The 18,537-nt window shown below is 37.9% G+C and overlaps 1 protein-coding gene across 1 annotated transcript in view; it reads left to right on the top strand.

The window, feature by feature from the left end:
- The window catches only part of hcn1 (hyperpolarization activated cyclic nucleotide-gated potassium channel 1), an 82,403-nt gene that overhangs the window by 25,208 nt on the left and 38,658 nt on the right, over positions 1 to 18,537 (top strand). The gene's annotated exons all lie outside the window — the stretch shown is intronic.

The raw sequence follows: 18,537 nt of genomic DNA, 5'->3' as shown, positions 1-18,537 counted from the left end.
CTTTTCCATTTGGACCTTGAAAGGCCTCACTTTGATAGATAGAGCTTGCTTAAAGTGCAGAAAGGATACAATTTCACTGCATGGGAGCAAATGTGCTGTCCGAAGGTGCAGAGTACTCTTGTACGCAACAGTGACTGCACTGCTCGCCACTCTTCACGCTTCACTCGTGCATTTTTCATCAAGGCTTAGAAGCTCCATGGGCATCTTCTTCCGCACACAATGACAACAGTAACAGCAGCCATTTGCTTTTTACACAAGACAGCAGCTGCATTTCCGTCTTCCTGGTTTAAAAGTTGAATTATGCACTCACTTGTCTTTATTATAAAAGGATGCAAGACTTTAATTTTTTTGGTAGGTTTTGCTAATCAACAACTTCATTTGAAAAGTAATTTTATCATTTTGATAAGCAATTATTTGAAGGTTAATAGCAGGGCATGAAGCAATTTTTTCCAATAAAAACATGACCATATTATGTATGAACACTTTGCTTCCTATTTTCATTTTTTAATTCACATTTTTAGAGCTGGAAAAAAGTCAAATACGTTTTTGCATGGAATTCTACTAAAATATGAGAACAGGCCTCATGCTCGTAGAAAAGAAAAAAAGATTTACATCATTGCACTTGTGGAAAGAAACGTCAAATGTTCTATGTATTCAGCACATCATTGCACCATTTGCATGATATTGTTTTTTGTGGTGCAAGTTAGTTGAAGAATTGAGCCGCCAGTGATGGTGTAATCTGCTTATTCCGCCAATTATTTTAATAGGAATATTAACATTCCCCTTGCTATTTTTTTTCTCTCTAGAGAATGTGTTCAAATCCATCTTCTCCCCTCCTGCTGTTTACTCTTTAACATATTATGACACATGTTCACCAAATAGAATATAGTCTAATGGACTTTGTGGCGCATATACTGTAAAACGCTGTTTCATAATGGATGCCTCCTGTTTTTATGTTTTTTTTTTTTTTTTTAAACTTCCCCCGCTTCCCTGTCGTCTGCGTTTTAGCGCACGCCTGTGTGACGATGAACACAACGCGCCTCGAGTGGCATTCTCACTCGCCTTGCCTCAGCTCGCTGACGGGGGTAGCTCACTCTTCTTAGGCCCCGAGGGGCGAAAAATCCCAGACGCTAGCCGCTCGAGAGACTCCATTTTTTCCCTCCTTCTTCTTTCAGATACCATGTAGATTTGAAGCCAAATTTACTTTTTTTTTCCTTCTGTTGCCGTGTTATGCCTGAAACATTTATTCTACACGGAGTGTTGAAATATTTTCCTAAAGTTCATGATGAACGAGCCATTTTTGGGGTCATTTCCAGGTGCTTTAGAGGTGGTCCTTTTTTAAGGATATTTGAAGTATATATTGTATGTTGTATACTTGAGAGACAGGTGACCAACATTTGGAGTTTTTGTCTCCAAAACTGCCAACATTGTGTGAGTGGAGCATGGCAATAATTTTTGAACTTGTTTTGAAACAAAAATATCAGTTTGAATTTGCCATTGTAGGTTTATTTTGAGGTGCCCTTTTAAGACCGACTTGTCCTAGTGGTTTTGTAGGATTACTGAATTTTGCATAATGTATTTCAAAATACTGTCTAAAAAAAATGTTTTGATTGGTACCTAATTCAACCCCTCAGTGGACTCATAGTTGTAGCTTGTTTTTATTAAAAAAATAAAATAAAATACATGTATAGTAGAGATAATGTTTGATTGCTAATTTGCTACTAAATTTAAACCATGTATACTTGAGGAATAGGAGATGTTGATTTGTCAAACTGTTGCTAATTTTCTTTCTGTGCTGATGACGCATGGTAGCCAAGTTTGATGACTCACCATGAAAAATGATAAGACACAGGTCAAGTCTGGCATTTTTACCTTCAAAATGAAATTATTCTGCAGATTTGATCAGTGTCAACAAATTTGAACCAGGAATATTACACAGATGGACAGTGTGGGATTGCCAAAATCTTGAATATCCATGAGCAAGTGCGGGTTGAGCATGGCAGCGAAATTTGACAACCTGCCATAAACATTCAACACCCCCTGAAATAAATATCGCATCTGTGGCACAATTAGCCAATCACTAATGTAATGGGAAATGTTAAAAGTACAGGCATAAAACTAACTGCTTTAATTACAAGTGACAAGCATATGGCCGCTAACCAGCGTGCCGCTATCACAAGAAGCTAACGCTGCAGTCTTTGACGCAGTTTCTTGTCAAACAGATGTGACTCAAATGCAATTGCATCAAGGTGCTGTTGCCTAACGTCGGAGAGCGACGGACAAGTGTGCAGAGTCGAGAAAGAGCCAGATACACAGACAGCAACAGGGAGGAAAGTCTTATGCAATATTCGGGAAAAAAATAGTTAGAAATGGAATGATGTGCTTTTTAAAAGGGACAAAAGTAATCATGGATAGTTTGTTTTTTCTTTAGAATGCACTCCTCTGTTATCTGGCCCGAGGGGATGGAAGTGTTTCGGTAGCCCCTCAGCAGTCACACTCAATCAACATCTGCTTCGTCGTCCAGCAGCTGCTGCTTTATTTTTAGCATCTGCGCTAAGCGTATATGTATTTTTAATTTTGGATCCCCCCCCTCCCGCGTCTGAAGACAGTGATATCACTTCTTCCTCATTATTATAAAATATATATATATATATATTTTGAGGGTTTTCCACACCCTCAAAACTCACAAAATTTTGCATGAATAGGAAAATCTGTAGGATTGCTCACAGGTTAAATAACTCACTTTTTCAAGTTTTTATCAGTTCTCCAGGGCATTTTTCGCTTCAGAGCAAGGAATTTGAAGACCAAGTCAATCATGTTACTCCACAAAACAGACTCAAGAAGCCATGCTTGAAAATATACAGGATGTCATGCTTTGAAACAAACATTTGAGTCTTTTCCAAACGATCCATATCCTCATCTTCTAGATGAGGGTGGCACAGTGGAAGACAGGTTAGCACGTCTGCAGTTCAGAGGTCCCAGGTTCAGCTCTAGCTTGCCTTGGCATTCCTGTGTGGAGTTTGCATCATCTCCCCGTGCCTGTGTGAATTCCCGCCAGGCTTTTTGGTCTGGTCCCACTTTAAAAAAAACATGTACGGTAGGTACGGTAGGTGCTAATTTGCCCTTAGCTGTAATTGTGAAAGTGAATGATTATTTGTCTTTGAGTGCCCTGTGATTGGCTGGCAAACAGTCCAGGGTTTTCCACGCCTACTGCCCATAGAGGGCTGGGATAGGCGCCAGCAAGCCACTGACCCGAGTGAGGATAAGCCGTTTAGAATTTGGATGAATGAATCTACTATATGAAAGAACGTCCCTCAAGTGTCAGAAATGTAAGTTTCTGTGATGCTGTTTGCAATTTAAAATGCAGTAAGCTGTGCCTGTAGAAAAAAAAAAGATGTCTCATTTTGAATGATGACTAAACAATTGATACATGTTAAAAATATGAATAACATTGTGTTAATTAGCCTAATTGGCAGGTGATTGAGATCTGTAACTGCTGTGAATGGTTCGCAACCTAACCGGTAAGCTATTAACACACTCAAATGTCGAGCCGTGGATGGCTACCAAACACGTGTTGCGCCCTAAATAGAATGGTGACTCCAAATTACCGATTGCCCTCGTAGCAGAAACACAAAAAGACACAGGAAGTCTGATAAAGTGGTCTTCAGTGAACTTTGAAGTAGTCTTTCAATCTCACTTATAACAAGTATGTTCTTTTTTAAATGGGGACTGGGGTTTCCCGCTCGCCCCCACCCATTCTGCTCCATAGTGTACACGCAACAGTAAGCAGACGGGTTGACAGCTATGGTCTTGCGAAGGCGGGCCGAAGTGATAAGTCTGGCGATTAGGCTAATCTGGTTTATTTTTGTTCGAGGGTGGTGGTTGGACCGTGAGGACGAAGGGAAGCTACGCGATCAGGGTTAGCGGGGGTTGGAGCGTTCCTGCTGATCTTTGCACTGTAAACACGGGCCCTTCCTTGTTTTATCATCAGATTAAGACGAGCGGTTGCGCCTGTCTCGGCAGCCGTCCCGTAATGACGCCTATTAGCTATTAGCGTTTTCACTTCCCAAGAGTTAATGTTGCGCTTGATTTGCTCAAGCAGCCTCCATCTATCTGCCAACATGGCCCCTGTGATCATCATCATTTATTCATTCTCGTTAGCTATTTACACCAATCAAAACACCATTAAGTTGCCCTTTTGCGGATTTAATGATCAGCACTAGATATACTGCCATTCTATAGAAAGCGTCACTTTATAGAAATAATCACGCAGAATCAGTACCAACACAGCTCTAATTAGTAAGTTCTCTTGTATTGCACAGGTAATACGGAAAAAAATAGCTATAAATGAGGTTTTCCTTTTTTTCTTAAGTGAGGAGAATATATCGTGCTAAGTGGTTTTAACACCCACTGCTAAGCTAGAAATGGTCTGTGATGGCAAGTAACAACGTACAAATTCTAGTACGGTAGTATCTGTATCTGTACTTTGCTCAAATGTTTATATACCAGATGATGTTTTGCTTTGACTCACTATGGCTAGACAGATTCAATTATTACTACGCAATTATTCAATTTTGTACTAAGCATTCAATTTGACGTCGCAAAGTAGTAGAATGCAACTTTCAAACAATAAAGTCTTTGCCAAAGGTTAAATAATTGTTCCATTTTGGTAATTCAGTAGGCTTTTTTTTTTTGGGAAAGATTTAAAGTATTTATGAATGTAGTCAGTGCTGAAAAAGTGTAGCCCACATTTTTCCACAACTTTGTTTCATGAAAATATAAAAAAGTGATTTTGTTGACAGTATTGTTGCAGTTTGAATTCTAACATTGATTTATGTCCACGCCAAACTTTTTTAGTAGTATTTTTTGAAGTCATAATGAACACCTTAAAAATGCTACTGCAAGTTTGTAAGTTAACATCATGTCTAATTGAACTATGTCTTTCAGCCTTTTCAATTTTGTGCAGTGTAGTAGACGTTTGTTCTTGAGCTATATCTTTTGACTTGTTCGATCTACCCTACTAATTCTAAGTTTGCTCATGGAGAACATCTTGGCATTTTTAAGGATGTTTCATGTGTTTTAGTGGGATGCAATTAACGTTGCTATCTTGCTCAGACAGAATGGATACAGCAATAGGCAGAAGTGACTAGGCCGAATCTGGGATAATAATAAACTGTTTTTCAAATTATTTCATTATTTATCTGCTTTAATTTAGTTGAGGCATTTATATATAATAATTTCTGAAAGATTTTTATATTTTGCACTGCATATTGATAGGGGACCTTGTAGAAATGGTGCTTATGAAATTGCTATCTCAATGTTGAGGTCACAGATTAGTTTTACAAATTGTTCATCCACATTACTCACAGTACGTTTGAAAACTGATAGCTCTTTCCTATTTCTTACTCTGTGAAAATGGGCTGATTACGTTTTTCAACCCAATGGATGATTGTATGACGTAAGAAAGACATAAATACACAGATGTGAAAGAGCAGAAATTTTCCCCACAATGGCTTTATTATAGAAAATTGTGGAAAATACGCTCCTCGGTTTTCAATAAAAAAGCTTACTTGTGAGTTTTTTTTCAAAGTAGATACTTTGAAAGAACAACTCACAGGTAAGATGTCTTTTTCTGTAGTTTTTGTTATTCAGTTATCAATATTAGCCAAGTTAAGGGAGCATATTATTTTAACTAACTCAAGATTAACGATGAAAACACAGGCACATTTTACTAAACAATTTTGAGGATAGGGTTGTCTTGGTGAGAGGTGGCATGCGGGGGTATTGAATTTATTTAGAAGAGAGAAATGCATAGTGGTGAAAAAAAATGATAATGTTTTGAGGGATCAACTCTGCATGAACTCCCTGAATCGCGACCAAGTATTATTGTAATTTGTGAAATATTCTTTTATGGATAATGATTTTTTTTTCTCAAATCTGAATGTTCCGATATATTTTAGTGATAGTTTTGTTCAGCCCTTCCAGTAAAATGAAAAAGACTTTTTTAGCTAGTTCCCAAGATGAAAATGAATGTTTGAAGAGGTGAAAAAGTCAAAATTAATAAATGTGGCAAGCTATTTCATGTGTGGAAAAGTAGTTTCTTTTTTCACATTGTGAAAGGTTATCAAAATCTAATTGAAAAGAATTCATCCAGTTATTAAAGGATCCATTTATTTAATGAGCAGTTTCACTGCAGTGTGTACTTAGACATACATGGCTTCATTTTAACGAATATTTAGGTATGCCACTGGCATGATCGGCTAGACAGCCTTAGGCGATGTTGGGGGGGGGGGGGGGGGGGGGGGGGGGGGGGGGCAGAGGCACTCACTAGTCACGGCCTTCCCCACTGCTTCGTCATGGAGTTAATCCATGTTGTAGCGCAGTGGTTCTCAACCTTTTGTCACTGTGAAGACTTTCGGGTATTTAAAAAAAACAAAAAAACATGTCATCAATGTCTGATTTAGTAAAGTTTAGAACCTTTTGGATTGTAGAAGACATCTGTTATCAAAAAGAAATAACTATTATAAATAAATATTTTTCCCCCAAAATAATCAGCATAAAGTGTCAGCCCTGCACTCAAAATAAATATTTATGAATAAATACTTGTCTACATAAAACTATTAAACATAAAACCTCCTTATTTGGGATTGAGATCTGTTCAGAAAAACAAGTTAATTACTAATAAATATTTGACCACAAAAAATATTCAAGACTAAGTGTCAAACCTGTTTGCGCAAACAAATAATTATGAATAAATATTTGACCACAAAAGAATATTAAACATAAAGCGTCCTTCTAAGCGTCCTCTATCTGTTTTCAAAAACAAATGATTGACTTAATTCTTAATAAATATTTAACCACAAAAAATAATCAACATAAAGTTGTTCGCAAAAATAAATAATTTTATATCAATATTTGTCCACAGAAAGTTATTCAACTTAAAGTGTCCTCTTTTGGAATCCTAGTAGAAATCTGTTCACAAAAATAAATCATTAACTTGACAGGTAACAGGAGGCACGTGATAAATTTAGACCAACCATTCTAGTAAGGGGGGACAATCTGTGTTTTTAAAATAATTAAATTCAATAACCTAACTGAACATAACCTTTGTTTTATGAACTTATATTTTCCGATTAATTGATCCAAAAAAAATTTTCAAAGAATTTTTGCATGTTTGTTTGTCGTATAGGTCTACCTTAAAGCAGTGCTTCTCAAATACTTTTTTGCAAAGCCCACTCGCGGGAAGAGAAAAGCTTTCACCCCCCCCCCCCCCCCCCCCCCCACACACACACACACACACACGCACACACACACACACTCATTGCGCCGACTATAAATAAGATCATTATCTATAAAATAGCCTTAAGTATACCCCAAACTGTTTTCTTTTTAACATTAACAAAACAAAACAGATTAAAGACTGCCTTAAAGTAACTCACATAGTAGACATGGCTCCTCCCTGGAAGGCAAATGTCAGGGTGGGGAAATAGTATTGATGTTGTGATATCAGATCATCTTTTTACTTATGAGCACAGACCACTACCAACACAGGTCCTGGTCTTTGTGCCTTTTTTTGTGAAAATGGCGAACGCTGCTATCCTAAGTCTGCTAGAGACAGGTCATATTCACTTTGAGTCCCTCGGCAGAGAACGGATCAGCACTTTTAGCACGTATGTGTAGGACCCCCTCGCATTCCCCCGGAGGATACTTTCTTTCCTGCGGTAACGACGGTGGGAAGGGTTCATCTTCCTGATGTTAACATGAGCGCAGCGGGTCATCCTGTGCAATCCAGTCAAATCCCTCCTGCTCTCACATGGGCACTAATCCACCCCGACTGCCTTCTTAGCACAAACACAACTTAGGCTCAAACCATTCCCTTCTTCTCCAGCATCAGTGACAGACATATTTGCAGAAACAGCATTTCTTTTTCAGTCTTTCTGCATTTATTTTCATAAGTTTTGTTTGCAAAGACATTTCTGGGTCACCGGTTAGCAGTTCTCATAAGAATTTAGGAGGAAATGGCAGTTGAAAGTGAACTCATATATTATGCTCGGGTAAGATTATTTCCATACATTTAAGGATCATCTTTTGGACGTGACTGCAAAGCATCCATCCATTTTCCTCATTAGGGTCACGTGTAAGCTGTACTCTCATCTGACTTTGGATGAGAGACAACTAAACAACTAAATCCAAAATGGCAGACTTCCAGTCTTTTTTTTCTGGTTTGATTCCCTGTACTTTTTTTGTGTGATGTGAAACATGACTACCAAGTTCCAGCTTACTATATGAAAGTGCTTTTCGGGGTTACATTAATAATAAATCAATAAAGGGAAATTCCGTATTGCGTTACCAATACATTTTTGGAATGTACATTTTCAAAGTGTACATTTTTACAAGGATAAACATGGCTTTGAAATGATTCACTTTTGAGCATGGGAAAGCCCTCTAATGACCTTTGGCCTGCATTTGATTTTTTATCAGCAAATTCACCAAGAAAGATCCAGGGACATATTAAAATCTGTCAGTAGCTTGTAAGGATAATTGACTTTCTGAAATGATGATGTTGTCAAACTGTCATGCCCAAACTAACCGGCGTAACAATTGCGAGAAAGAAAATGGGTCAAGTGGGAGAACAGTTGTTCTGGGGCCCGCTGGCAGCTTTTGAGACAACACGTCCACTCAAATCTTGCTTCATCTGTCTTCTTTCCGCTTTTTTTTCCCGCTGTGGTGATGAGTTGTCAGGTGCTCATGCAGAGACAGGCTAACAAGATTTATGAAAACATATCCAACAAAAGTGTACTGTATATTAAATGGATATGTTGGTTAAAGAAGAACTCAAGTCAGATTTTCTTTGACAATATATGTATTATGCAGGCCCATCCGTCTTAACGTAACATTTGAGTGTAGAATATTAGTGGAGCGGCAAAATCTACTATTTTCCTCCAACTCTGGAAGCGGCCATTTTGCCTTTAGATTTCTTCTGAAAATGACATTGCAGTTACTCAAGATGCAGATTGCAACCAATGAGGGCGCAACTGTTTTCTGAGTTTGGTCATGTGACATTCACTGAGCATTCGATGGCCGTAATTGGTCATTATATGACTCCATAGGCACTGTGATGAAATATTCAGTCAACAGCAAGTAGAAAAATCACCACCCCCGACATGGATAGGTCGGTGGATTTTGCTGCTCAATTCATATTTCACAAACACAATATTAATCAGAATAACACTAGTGGAGTTGAAAAAAAAAACATATTGCAAATAAAGGAAAGAAGGGGAAAAAAGCCATCATTCTGCAACGATAAAGCCAAGACTTTAATGGAATTACTGATTGTTGATTATTTTTTTCTCATTCTTACTGAGACGAAGAACAGTATGTTATTTTCCACGAATAAGTCATATTACAGGGAAGAACATTATATGAAAAAAAACATTCCTTGAAACTGTGTTACAAGGAATGTACGGCGGGAAACTGGTTAGCACGTCTTTCTCACAATTCAGAGGTCCCAGGTTCAATTCCAGCTTGTCCCAGCCTTCCAGTGTGGAGTTTGCATGTTCTCCCCATGCTTGCGTGGGTCTTCTCCACGCACTCTGGTCTCCTCATACATTCCAAAACCATCCATGCATATCGGACACTCCAAATTGCCCTTAGGTCTCATTGTGATTATGAATGTGAATGCTTGTTTGTCTCTGTGTGCCCTGTGATGGGTTGGCAACCAGTCCAGGGTGTCCCCCTCCTGCTGCCCAAAGACGGCGACTATAGAAAATGGCTGGATGTATTTCACAAATTCTAATCAGAAAAGGTTTTCATTGTGTAGTGTTACTATGCATATGATAATAAAATTCTTGAGTCTTGTAATTCCGTTGATAGGGAAAACACATAATGCGTGCAAAATCATCCCCTGACCTGAACTCTATTGTAAACCTAGCTACGATCAGTTTGACGTGGCATAATCTTCACACTTAAATACTGTCCATGTGTTTGTAAGTTGACTGCGTCAACATGCTGTGGACCATCTTTGGGACACGGGCCGTAGTTTGCCCACCCATGATTTAAAGATAACATTTAGTAGATTCCCTTTCGGTGCTGCCTGCAGCCTCCCATAATGACCTCCACATCAGGTTTTCCTTGCATGTGGAGACCACCCACCGATGGCACCATGTAATCCGCTCCTTCCACCGCATGCTGACGTCCCAGTCGCTCATTCATTACCAATGCAATAGGTCCAGGCTACACGCGAACTGTATGAATGCAAACTCGCGGAAGAGAAGAACTGTGGTTATCACGCTCACATGACCAAAATAGATGCTGAGCTGAGCTGGTGATGTGCTTCGTGCGGGGACAACAACAATTCTGCTGACCGCTGCAGAACAAGGATGGAACACGAAGCGCTTGTTCCCACTTAACACAGCTGCTCCACGTTTTCACATATTACGACTTGTGGAGTTAAAATGACCTATTCATGGATTACATCTTTGTCATATTTTAAATTCATCACAAGCAGGGAAACATGAACATTAAAAGTGAAAATCCAGAGAAGTATTTGAGCCCCCCACAAAAATCATTTCAGTATAAATGCTTGTCACAACTGATGGCATCAAAACAACAACTTTTGCCAAGGTAAAGCTCCTAAACATATTCAACATCATGATGTTACATCAGTGCTTCTCAATTATATTCTGCAAAGCCCCACCTAGGCAAGAAGAAAACCTTTCACGCCCCCCCACCCATTTGCCACACTGACTATTAATACTATTTTTATTAATATTATTATCGATTAAAAAAGGTATACCTAAAATTGTGCCCTTTTTAACTTGACACAAGAAAAGGGCAATATAAAAAAATTCTAACACTGTTAACTACTTTTTTGTAGCATTTATACAGTACATATGCTTTACAAGGTTTATATGGTTTGTCTAAGCAGAAAAAAACCCCAAGTGCATCAAAGTCCCTCCTTATGACAATTACACGTCACGTGGCAAAAATAAATCCTTTTCCCAGTGGTATATTGGCGAAATTAAAAATATACATAATTGATATATTCTAATTCTACACCTAATTCCCCTAAAATTATTATATAATACATGCAGTCAGCTTAAAAATGGACAAAGTTACAGCAAGATGAATCTTGCAAAGTTAAACTCCATAGATTTGCGACAAACGTCTTTCAAGTTTTGTCTCATTCCTTCATCCGTGATGTGCATCTTCTATTAATCCCAATCAATGTATGAATAATTTAAGTATATTGGAAGTTTTTTGGATGGTTGGAATGGGAGAAGTAGGACATTTTGATTTGCATGAAATACAGAGTCCTCCCACCCCCTGCCACTCCTTAAAATGTGGACTTTTGTTAAATTTTGTTAACAACATTAAAGTTACAAAAAAAAGCATGCTCGCGACTTGAAAGACAATATGGAAGTTGTACCTTTTCTTGGGTGGCTAGATGGCGCCTTGTTTTCTACATCCAGTATAATGAGTCCATCTATCACCCATCTGCCTCTTAATGAATTCTATTTTTTCCCCGCGGGGCTTTCTTGCATCAACAACGTAGCCCGATATGCTGTTTGAACTCTTTGTCCTGTCTCCTTCATTCTTTTCCAGACACATTTGCATGCTAAGTAGTTTCCTTAAGCAAACAGGAAGTTGCTTTGAAATTTTGAGCCCTATTCACTGGTAATGCTCTACTGTGCACTGGCAATACAATATGCTTATGCTTGGCAAATTATTTCTTGGAGGAAACTGTGCGTGTAGTCGATTTCTTACTAGAACTCTTTGGATATGAAGGCGCATGATACAAAATGCGCTAAATAATCCCAAATAATATAATAGCTTGCGAAAGTGCCATTTATGGTAAGGAAAAAAACAAAAATAGATTGCCATGGCAATTTTAAAGCATCAGGATTGCAGATTTATCTGGGAAGCCTTTTTGCCATCCTTCAACGTAATAGCCATTGGTGGATTTAATCCCTTAAAATTAGTCCCTCGCTAATCCTTTCTAACCTCAAGCAGAGGTCACTCACGTCCAAATGAAGACGCATGAATGGATGCTTTGCTAATTGTGATTCAGCAGTGATATGCTCGTTTGTTTTTGTTTTGATAGTTAGTGTAAAATAAAATAATTCTATTCTAATTAAAAAAAAATAATTCTAAATCAAATCTCACCAAAGGTGACTTTTTATTAAACTGGTATGATATCAGAGCAGGTCTGTTTTGATGTTGTCACTGCAAAATAAACAAATTAATAAATAACTAAATAAGGCCAGTGAAAATGAAATAGTTTTATTTTGTTTTTAAAAACACAGTTGTAGGGAGGGATGAAAAATTAACTCAGAAATTATGATATTAAAAGATTGGCATTGGACAGTGATGTACAACATCAGTCAAAAGTTTGGAAACACCTTTAAGTTCACATGCTGTTACGCAGCTTCACAAATCTAGGAAATCAAGGTACTGTATTAACGGTTGAAATGCACAGCTGTCAATTAAAAGTCATTAAACATTTTCCACATAAAGTTGAGAGACTAAATATTCTTTTTGACTTTTTTTTTTGCCAAGTATTTTTTTATTAATCTTCAATAATTAAGATTTTTTTTAAATCACGAAAATCATTGAATTAGTAAGTATATCCAAAATTTTGATTGGTACAGTAACATGTTTTCATGTAAATATATTTTTAACTTCGTCTTTTTCCCCTTTTCTGTATAAAAACCTTTTTTTAAGAATAACTTGCAAATTATGGATTTGGGTGAAATGTTTTATTGGATTGCACCAATTTTATTGCATGTTTTTATTTCGATATTGTAGCTTCGTAACAAAACACGTTACCAACAGCACAACACAACTTAATATCGGTTTTGTTTTACTTCTGTTTAGAATGACCTCAGAAAATATATTTTTTTTATAGATTCTTTGTTTCATATACAAATATCTAACAGTTTTATTCATATGCATATTATGCAGCCTGTTGCTGTCCTACAACAAAGTTCTTTCCATTTCTGACCATTTTTTCCCCAGATAAAAGGGGGCATTTTTGACATTTTTTAATCACATATCATATACACGTTGATTTGTCGATAATGTATCATGACCGCGTGACAATATCAATATTTTGCCCCATACCCTTGAGTCAACCACTGTCTTTTTAAATACACAAACTGTACAAAATATCTAAATCACTAAGTTTATACAAAGGCTTCAAACGTCATTAGTCGCCGGTTCATTAGCCGTAGTCGTGCAGTTGCAAACGGCCCGCAAGCCGTCAAAGCACTGCGCTGGCGAGAGTCCTCCCGACGGGAGCGAGCAGGCCGGCCCGCACCGCCGTGTGACCCTTTTGCCGCTATCACATCACATCTTGGCGGTTTGTCTCTGCTGTATTAGAGGATTATGCTGACCTCTGCCCTTGCCCCTCGTCAAACTGGAGCCGGGCGCACCATAAGCCTATATTTTACTGACTCCAGCCCGGAGTGATGCCCCTGCTTTTGGCTCCCTGTCAGTGGCACCTAGAGGTTACGCTCGCATAAGACGTGATTGCTTCTAGTGGCCGTGAAATCCAATTTAAATTGATTACGTTCGCGCTGTGGACACGCAGCTTTTGGTGGACTAGCATCTTCTTCTGTACCCTTGTAATGCTGACAGCAATGTATAATTATGTATTAAACAATTAATTGATATTTAAGAAATGCACCAAATGTGTAGAATTGATTATTGATTTCAGGGCTGCAGCTATCAAGTATTTTTGGGATGTGGCTATCCAACAGAAAACATGTTTTTGCTTGATAACCAATAATTAAAACCACAGACAACAAAATAGGTTTTGTGGGGATGTTGGTCCAAAAAAAAAACCCTCATGAGATAAATTTTCAGCCCAAAACAATTGATCTAATTTGCAAGCAAATGAGACAAAACGGGATGCACTATTTGGTTTAACCATCAGAGGCGCTGTTGATACACCCTCAAATTGTGGTGCAAAAATGAATAGACTAATCAACAACTAACACTTATCAAATTATGTGATAATCATTTTTGTTAATGATCATCATTTGGAGGCCTGAAATTTTCCAAATGCTCAAATTTCAGTCTCTCAACTGAAAATATTTTTAGTTTTTAGTCATCAAAGTAAAACATCTACTTTTACTTAGGTAAACATGTTTTTTTTCTTTCAGATTTTCTGATGTCTGATTCATTCATTAATCGACAAAACAATCAATAGATTAAGTAATTAATAAAACATGCGTTACTTGCACTCTTCTCTCAACTAATTTGAGAGGCTGCAGTCAAGGAGACCTCCACTACTCCAAAACAACACTGACCTGGAAAAAGGAATTCAGAACATGTCAATCCCTATAGTAGTTATCTAGCTGCATTTTTTTGCTAGGTGTGTTATGCATTTAGAAAAAACATACTCCCTCTTGCCTCTCCAAAAAAAAAAAAAAGTCATAACTCAGTTAATCAATGCCAACGTCTGCCATTATTGACTATTTTGCTTACTTAAACAGCATCACCTAAGCAGCGGAAATCAAACATTCTTTCAGCACTGCTGATGATTATTGGTGATCTTATGAAATGTCGAGTTTTTCACTGCAGTGTTATAATGTTTGACAATAACACACATTAGTTTGGCGAAAAGCACCAGCTTCCATTCCGACAAGTTTTTACATTGAAATTCATAACTGTCATGTTGACATGTACAGTAATTCATAATTTGAATGCAAAACTCCTGCTGTAGTCCTTTTTTCTTTCTTTTTGCTATTGTCTAACATGAAGCCAAAAGGCAAAATGTAAGGACCAATGCATCTGTTGGTGCAATTCCAATTGGCATTTTTACTGATCTTGTGAAACCCAGACAACACAAACGGTTGAGACGAAGTGAGGCAAACGAGCTAACCACAAGTTCACCATTGTACCCGACAAATGAACGCTCATGAAAAAAACAAAAAAAAAGAATGTTTAATGTCTTTTTTTTCCTCCCCTGCTCCATCTTTAAACCTTTGTTTTATGGGCACTTTTGCAACGTTAGCCTTTTTCCGTGCACAAATGAGTGCATCCCAGTTTCCAAAGTGAAAGCTCCCTAATGGACACCTTCATCATAACCATGCTCGCCTGACCCACACCACTGATCCAAAAGCCTTTGTGAGGAAAAGCTCCCTCTATTATTAGATCCCATGAAATTGTGAGCTAAACAAATTCCACGCACTGCTAATGAGTTTCTACATCTTTCCTTGATGTCCTCGAGGAGGTATGACCCGCAGGTTGTGAGGCTTTCCAGCAAAGCCATCCTTGGGAGTTTTCAAAAAATCTCTCTGGAAGAGAAGCTTACTCTCACTCTCAATTTCCACCTACTCATGAACTTAGTTCTCACGTGACTACAGCTTTATGGAGGATCTCTTTGCACCAAAGATGTTTTTAGCTGTGCTTCTTCTGAACACATTTACTTTGACAGGAGGATAAAGAAGTTACAGATTTTTCTGTTGTCTGCCAATAATCTTCTCGACACATCGATTGCAACCTTTCATCGACCTGTAAATCTGTCAAAATGTTGTCGCCACTTTATTCCCATTGTCAATGTTTTTTAATTAACCACAGTGGGAAAAAGCGGCTATGAAATTGATGGATGAACGGAAAAACCTTTTGATCACAAGTTGAAAAACAAACACTCCAGCTAGCTTTTTTTCTAGGTCCATGTTCACGTGAATTAAAAGTATTGTTTCTTGTTGAAGTCCTGAAAGGCCTTTCATCAAGGAAACAAACTGCCATTTTCTATCATGAAAACAGCTTGTAAATTATTCAGTGAAGAGAAAATAGGTTAATTTAGTTTTGTGTTCAGTTCTTCAATTTGTGACTTTCCCATTGAACCACAAAGCGCGTCTGCTCAGTTCCTAATCCAGTTAGAAACAGCCAGGAATATTTGCCTTCGATTCCCAAAACCATTCCTTCTTTGTTTTTGTTTTCCTGCTTTCTTTATGTCTGTTGTTCCACCTCATTAAGTCATCATCCAGTGATGAATGTGAAGGCAAACGGAGCGAGCCAGCCAGTGCAAGACAGAGACTTTTGCTAAATTAAAAATAAAAGACAGCCGAAGAGATTCGGGGTGTGTTTGAGACGAGCGCTCTCCTCTGGCATATGCTAGTGGCTAATTTTAGCCTTGCAGGGCAGCGCACTGTATATCCCAGTGGAAGTGTTGAACCATGGAGGGATCTGAGCATCAGCCCAGCCCTCTTGTTCTCTCTCATCTCTTCTCTCCCACTCTCTCTCTTGGTCTCTGTGTCTGTGTGTGTATGTGATCGCTGTCCTTTTGTTGCGGAAAGGTTACAGGACAGCCACAATGGACTGCAGTGGAGGAGGGAGCATTCAAAGAGGGTTTAAACCACCTGCATTGGTTGCATTTTTAGCAATCATTTTCAATAAGCCACATTGTATTGAGTGCTATGATTGGATGGTTTCCTTTATACATTGCGGGTACACCTGCCAATTTGGTGGCTGAAAGTAGATGGCTAGAAGCAGGTCAAACAAACATAAACATATACACATACCATAACGGTGGTGTTCATTCATAAATATGATGATTACAGCGTGCAATAAATCTTCTAAATCTTTGTAGCTATCTTTCCATAAAATGCATGATTATTATGGATGCACAGATTTTAGGCCACAAATGTTTGATTTAAAACGGCAAAAAAAAAACACTTTTCGGCCAAAAACAATTGAAACCGATTATAGGGGCATCACTTCAGTTGGAATTACTGTAAAGCATTGCTGTATGTTAAAAAAGTGCACAGCTGAGCTGCCACTTCTGGGATTAAAAGCAAGCCAAGAAACATGGACAGCAAGCGCATCAGGCCACCTTTGAAATAAACATCCAAAATGTCCATCAAAGCCTCCATTGGCCGAGACATTAACTTGCTTTCTTCCCCCAAGTATTGGCACAAATGCCAGTTTCCAACTGTGCTTCTCTGTGAAAATAACAAATTAATGGAACTCCATTAATGGAATTAATGGAAAATGGAACTCACCAAAATCAGGACACAAAAATAATGCCCTTGGTATTAACATCTACGCTGCTTTTGGGATTCTATGTAAAGTTGATCCACAACAAATCCCTACATTTTTTCATTCTTCTGTTTAAATTGACTATTGTGATTGCTCAGGTGGTCTTTTAAGTTGGATTTGTATTACAACCGTGTAATTCATACTGGAGGGATTGCTGATTTATATTTTTTAACATTTCATTGATTACCGCCAAATTGTAATCACATATTAACAAGTCAGATGGCTGAAGCTAAAATATGAGTAGTTTGAGTTAAGAATATGCAAATGTTGGCAGGAACCATTTTAGGATTACTTCAGACAGATACAGGTGTTTGTCAAAATTTATCAAGACATAGAACTTTCTTTGTGATCGCTAGCAGTTCCCAACTACAAATACTAGACAGATGGGTGACGCTAAAATGGGTCATTGCGCATGGGAGGAATAAGACCGAAAAATGTGATGACTCACAGCAAATGTGAATTTGACTCACTACAAAACAATTTGTTTTCATACCGCCATGCTCATGTTACTTTTAGCTTTTTTTTTCCTTATCACAAACAAGTTTAAATCATGTGAACAATAGACACGCGGTGACAAATTGAGAGTATTCAAAATAGTGATCATTGCATGTGAGCAGAACAATTCTGTGTACTCAAAATGTGAAACTGTCATTCAGCTCAGCTTTCTTTCCACATCCTACATCGAAACATCTTACTTATGAACATGATAAGACTGACTGCAGTTTCTTTTTGCCATTAATGCATTCAAGTTAAATATCGTACTGAATTCATATTGGACATGTTATTGTTATTTGCTAAATGTTCAAAGTTATTGCAGACATTTTAGATATTGAAATGAATGTGCCACCCCAACATTTATAGCTCTTCTAATTCCACATCTGTAGTCTTAATCCATCACTCGATGTGAATTAATGTTTTCGCACCGTTTTAGAGGTGTGTGTGAAATCCGCCACTTAACGGCCGAAATAGGCCCAATTAAAAGTCATTTCAGCCGTGATTAATTAAAATGGGCACTTTGAGGGGAAATGGAAAAGCATTGACTTTAAAAATAGCTTGCAATTAGACGAAATATTTCATTCCACGGAACCAGGAATGCGACAGGTTTATTACCCAAGTGCACCCATCAGCGATCATCACGTCTATATTTTATGATTACAGTCAAAGGAATTATGGTGTAGCCAAGCTGGAATTAAAAAACGGTGCCCTATTTATGAGCTAGCATGTAGTCGTACCATTGCTGAAGTTGGAGTTTGTTCTTTTCATCCAATTAGGTGAAATCCATCATTGAAATTGCTTCTCATTACTATTTTACACCACCAAATTACCATTTTTAATCATAAACATCTTGCCTGATGGCCACTGCAGCACACACCCCTCAGATGGTAACATTAGATTACAGAATAACATTTGCTACAATTTCTGTGTAATTGTTTTAAAATCATTCCATCCCAAAGATGTAATTATATATATTTATAGAGTACAGACATT

Source organism: Hippichthys cyanospilos, chromosome 15 (genome assembly GCF_059441005.1).
Source record: "Hippichthys cyanospilos isolate Australia breed blue-spotted pipefish chromosome 15, RoL_Hcya_1.0, whole genome shotgun sequence".
NCBI classification, from domain to species: Eukaryota; Metazoa; Chordata; class Actinopteri; order Syngnathiformes; family Syngnathidae; genus Hippichthys; species Hippichthys cyanospilos.
Note: the sequence above shows the minus strand (reverse complement) of the source record. Positions and strands in the feature narration are given on the sequence as shown.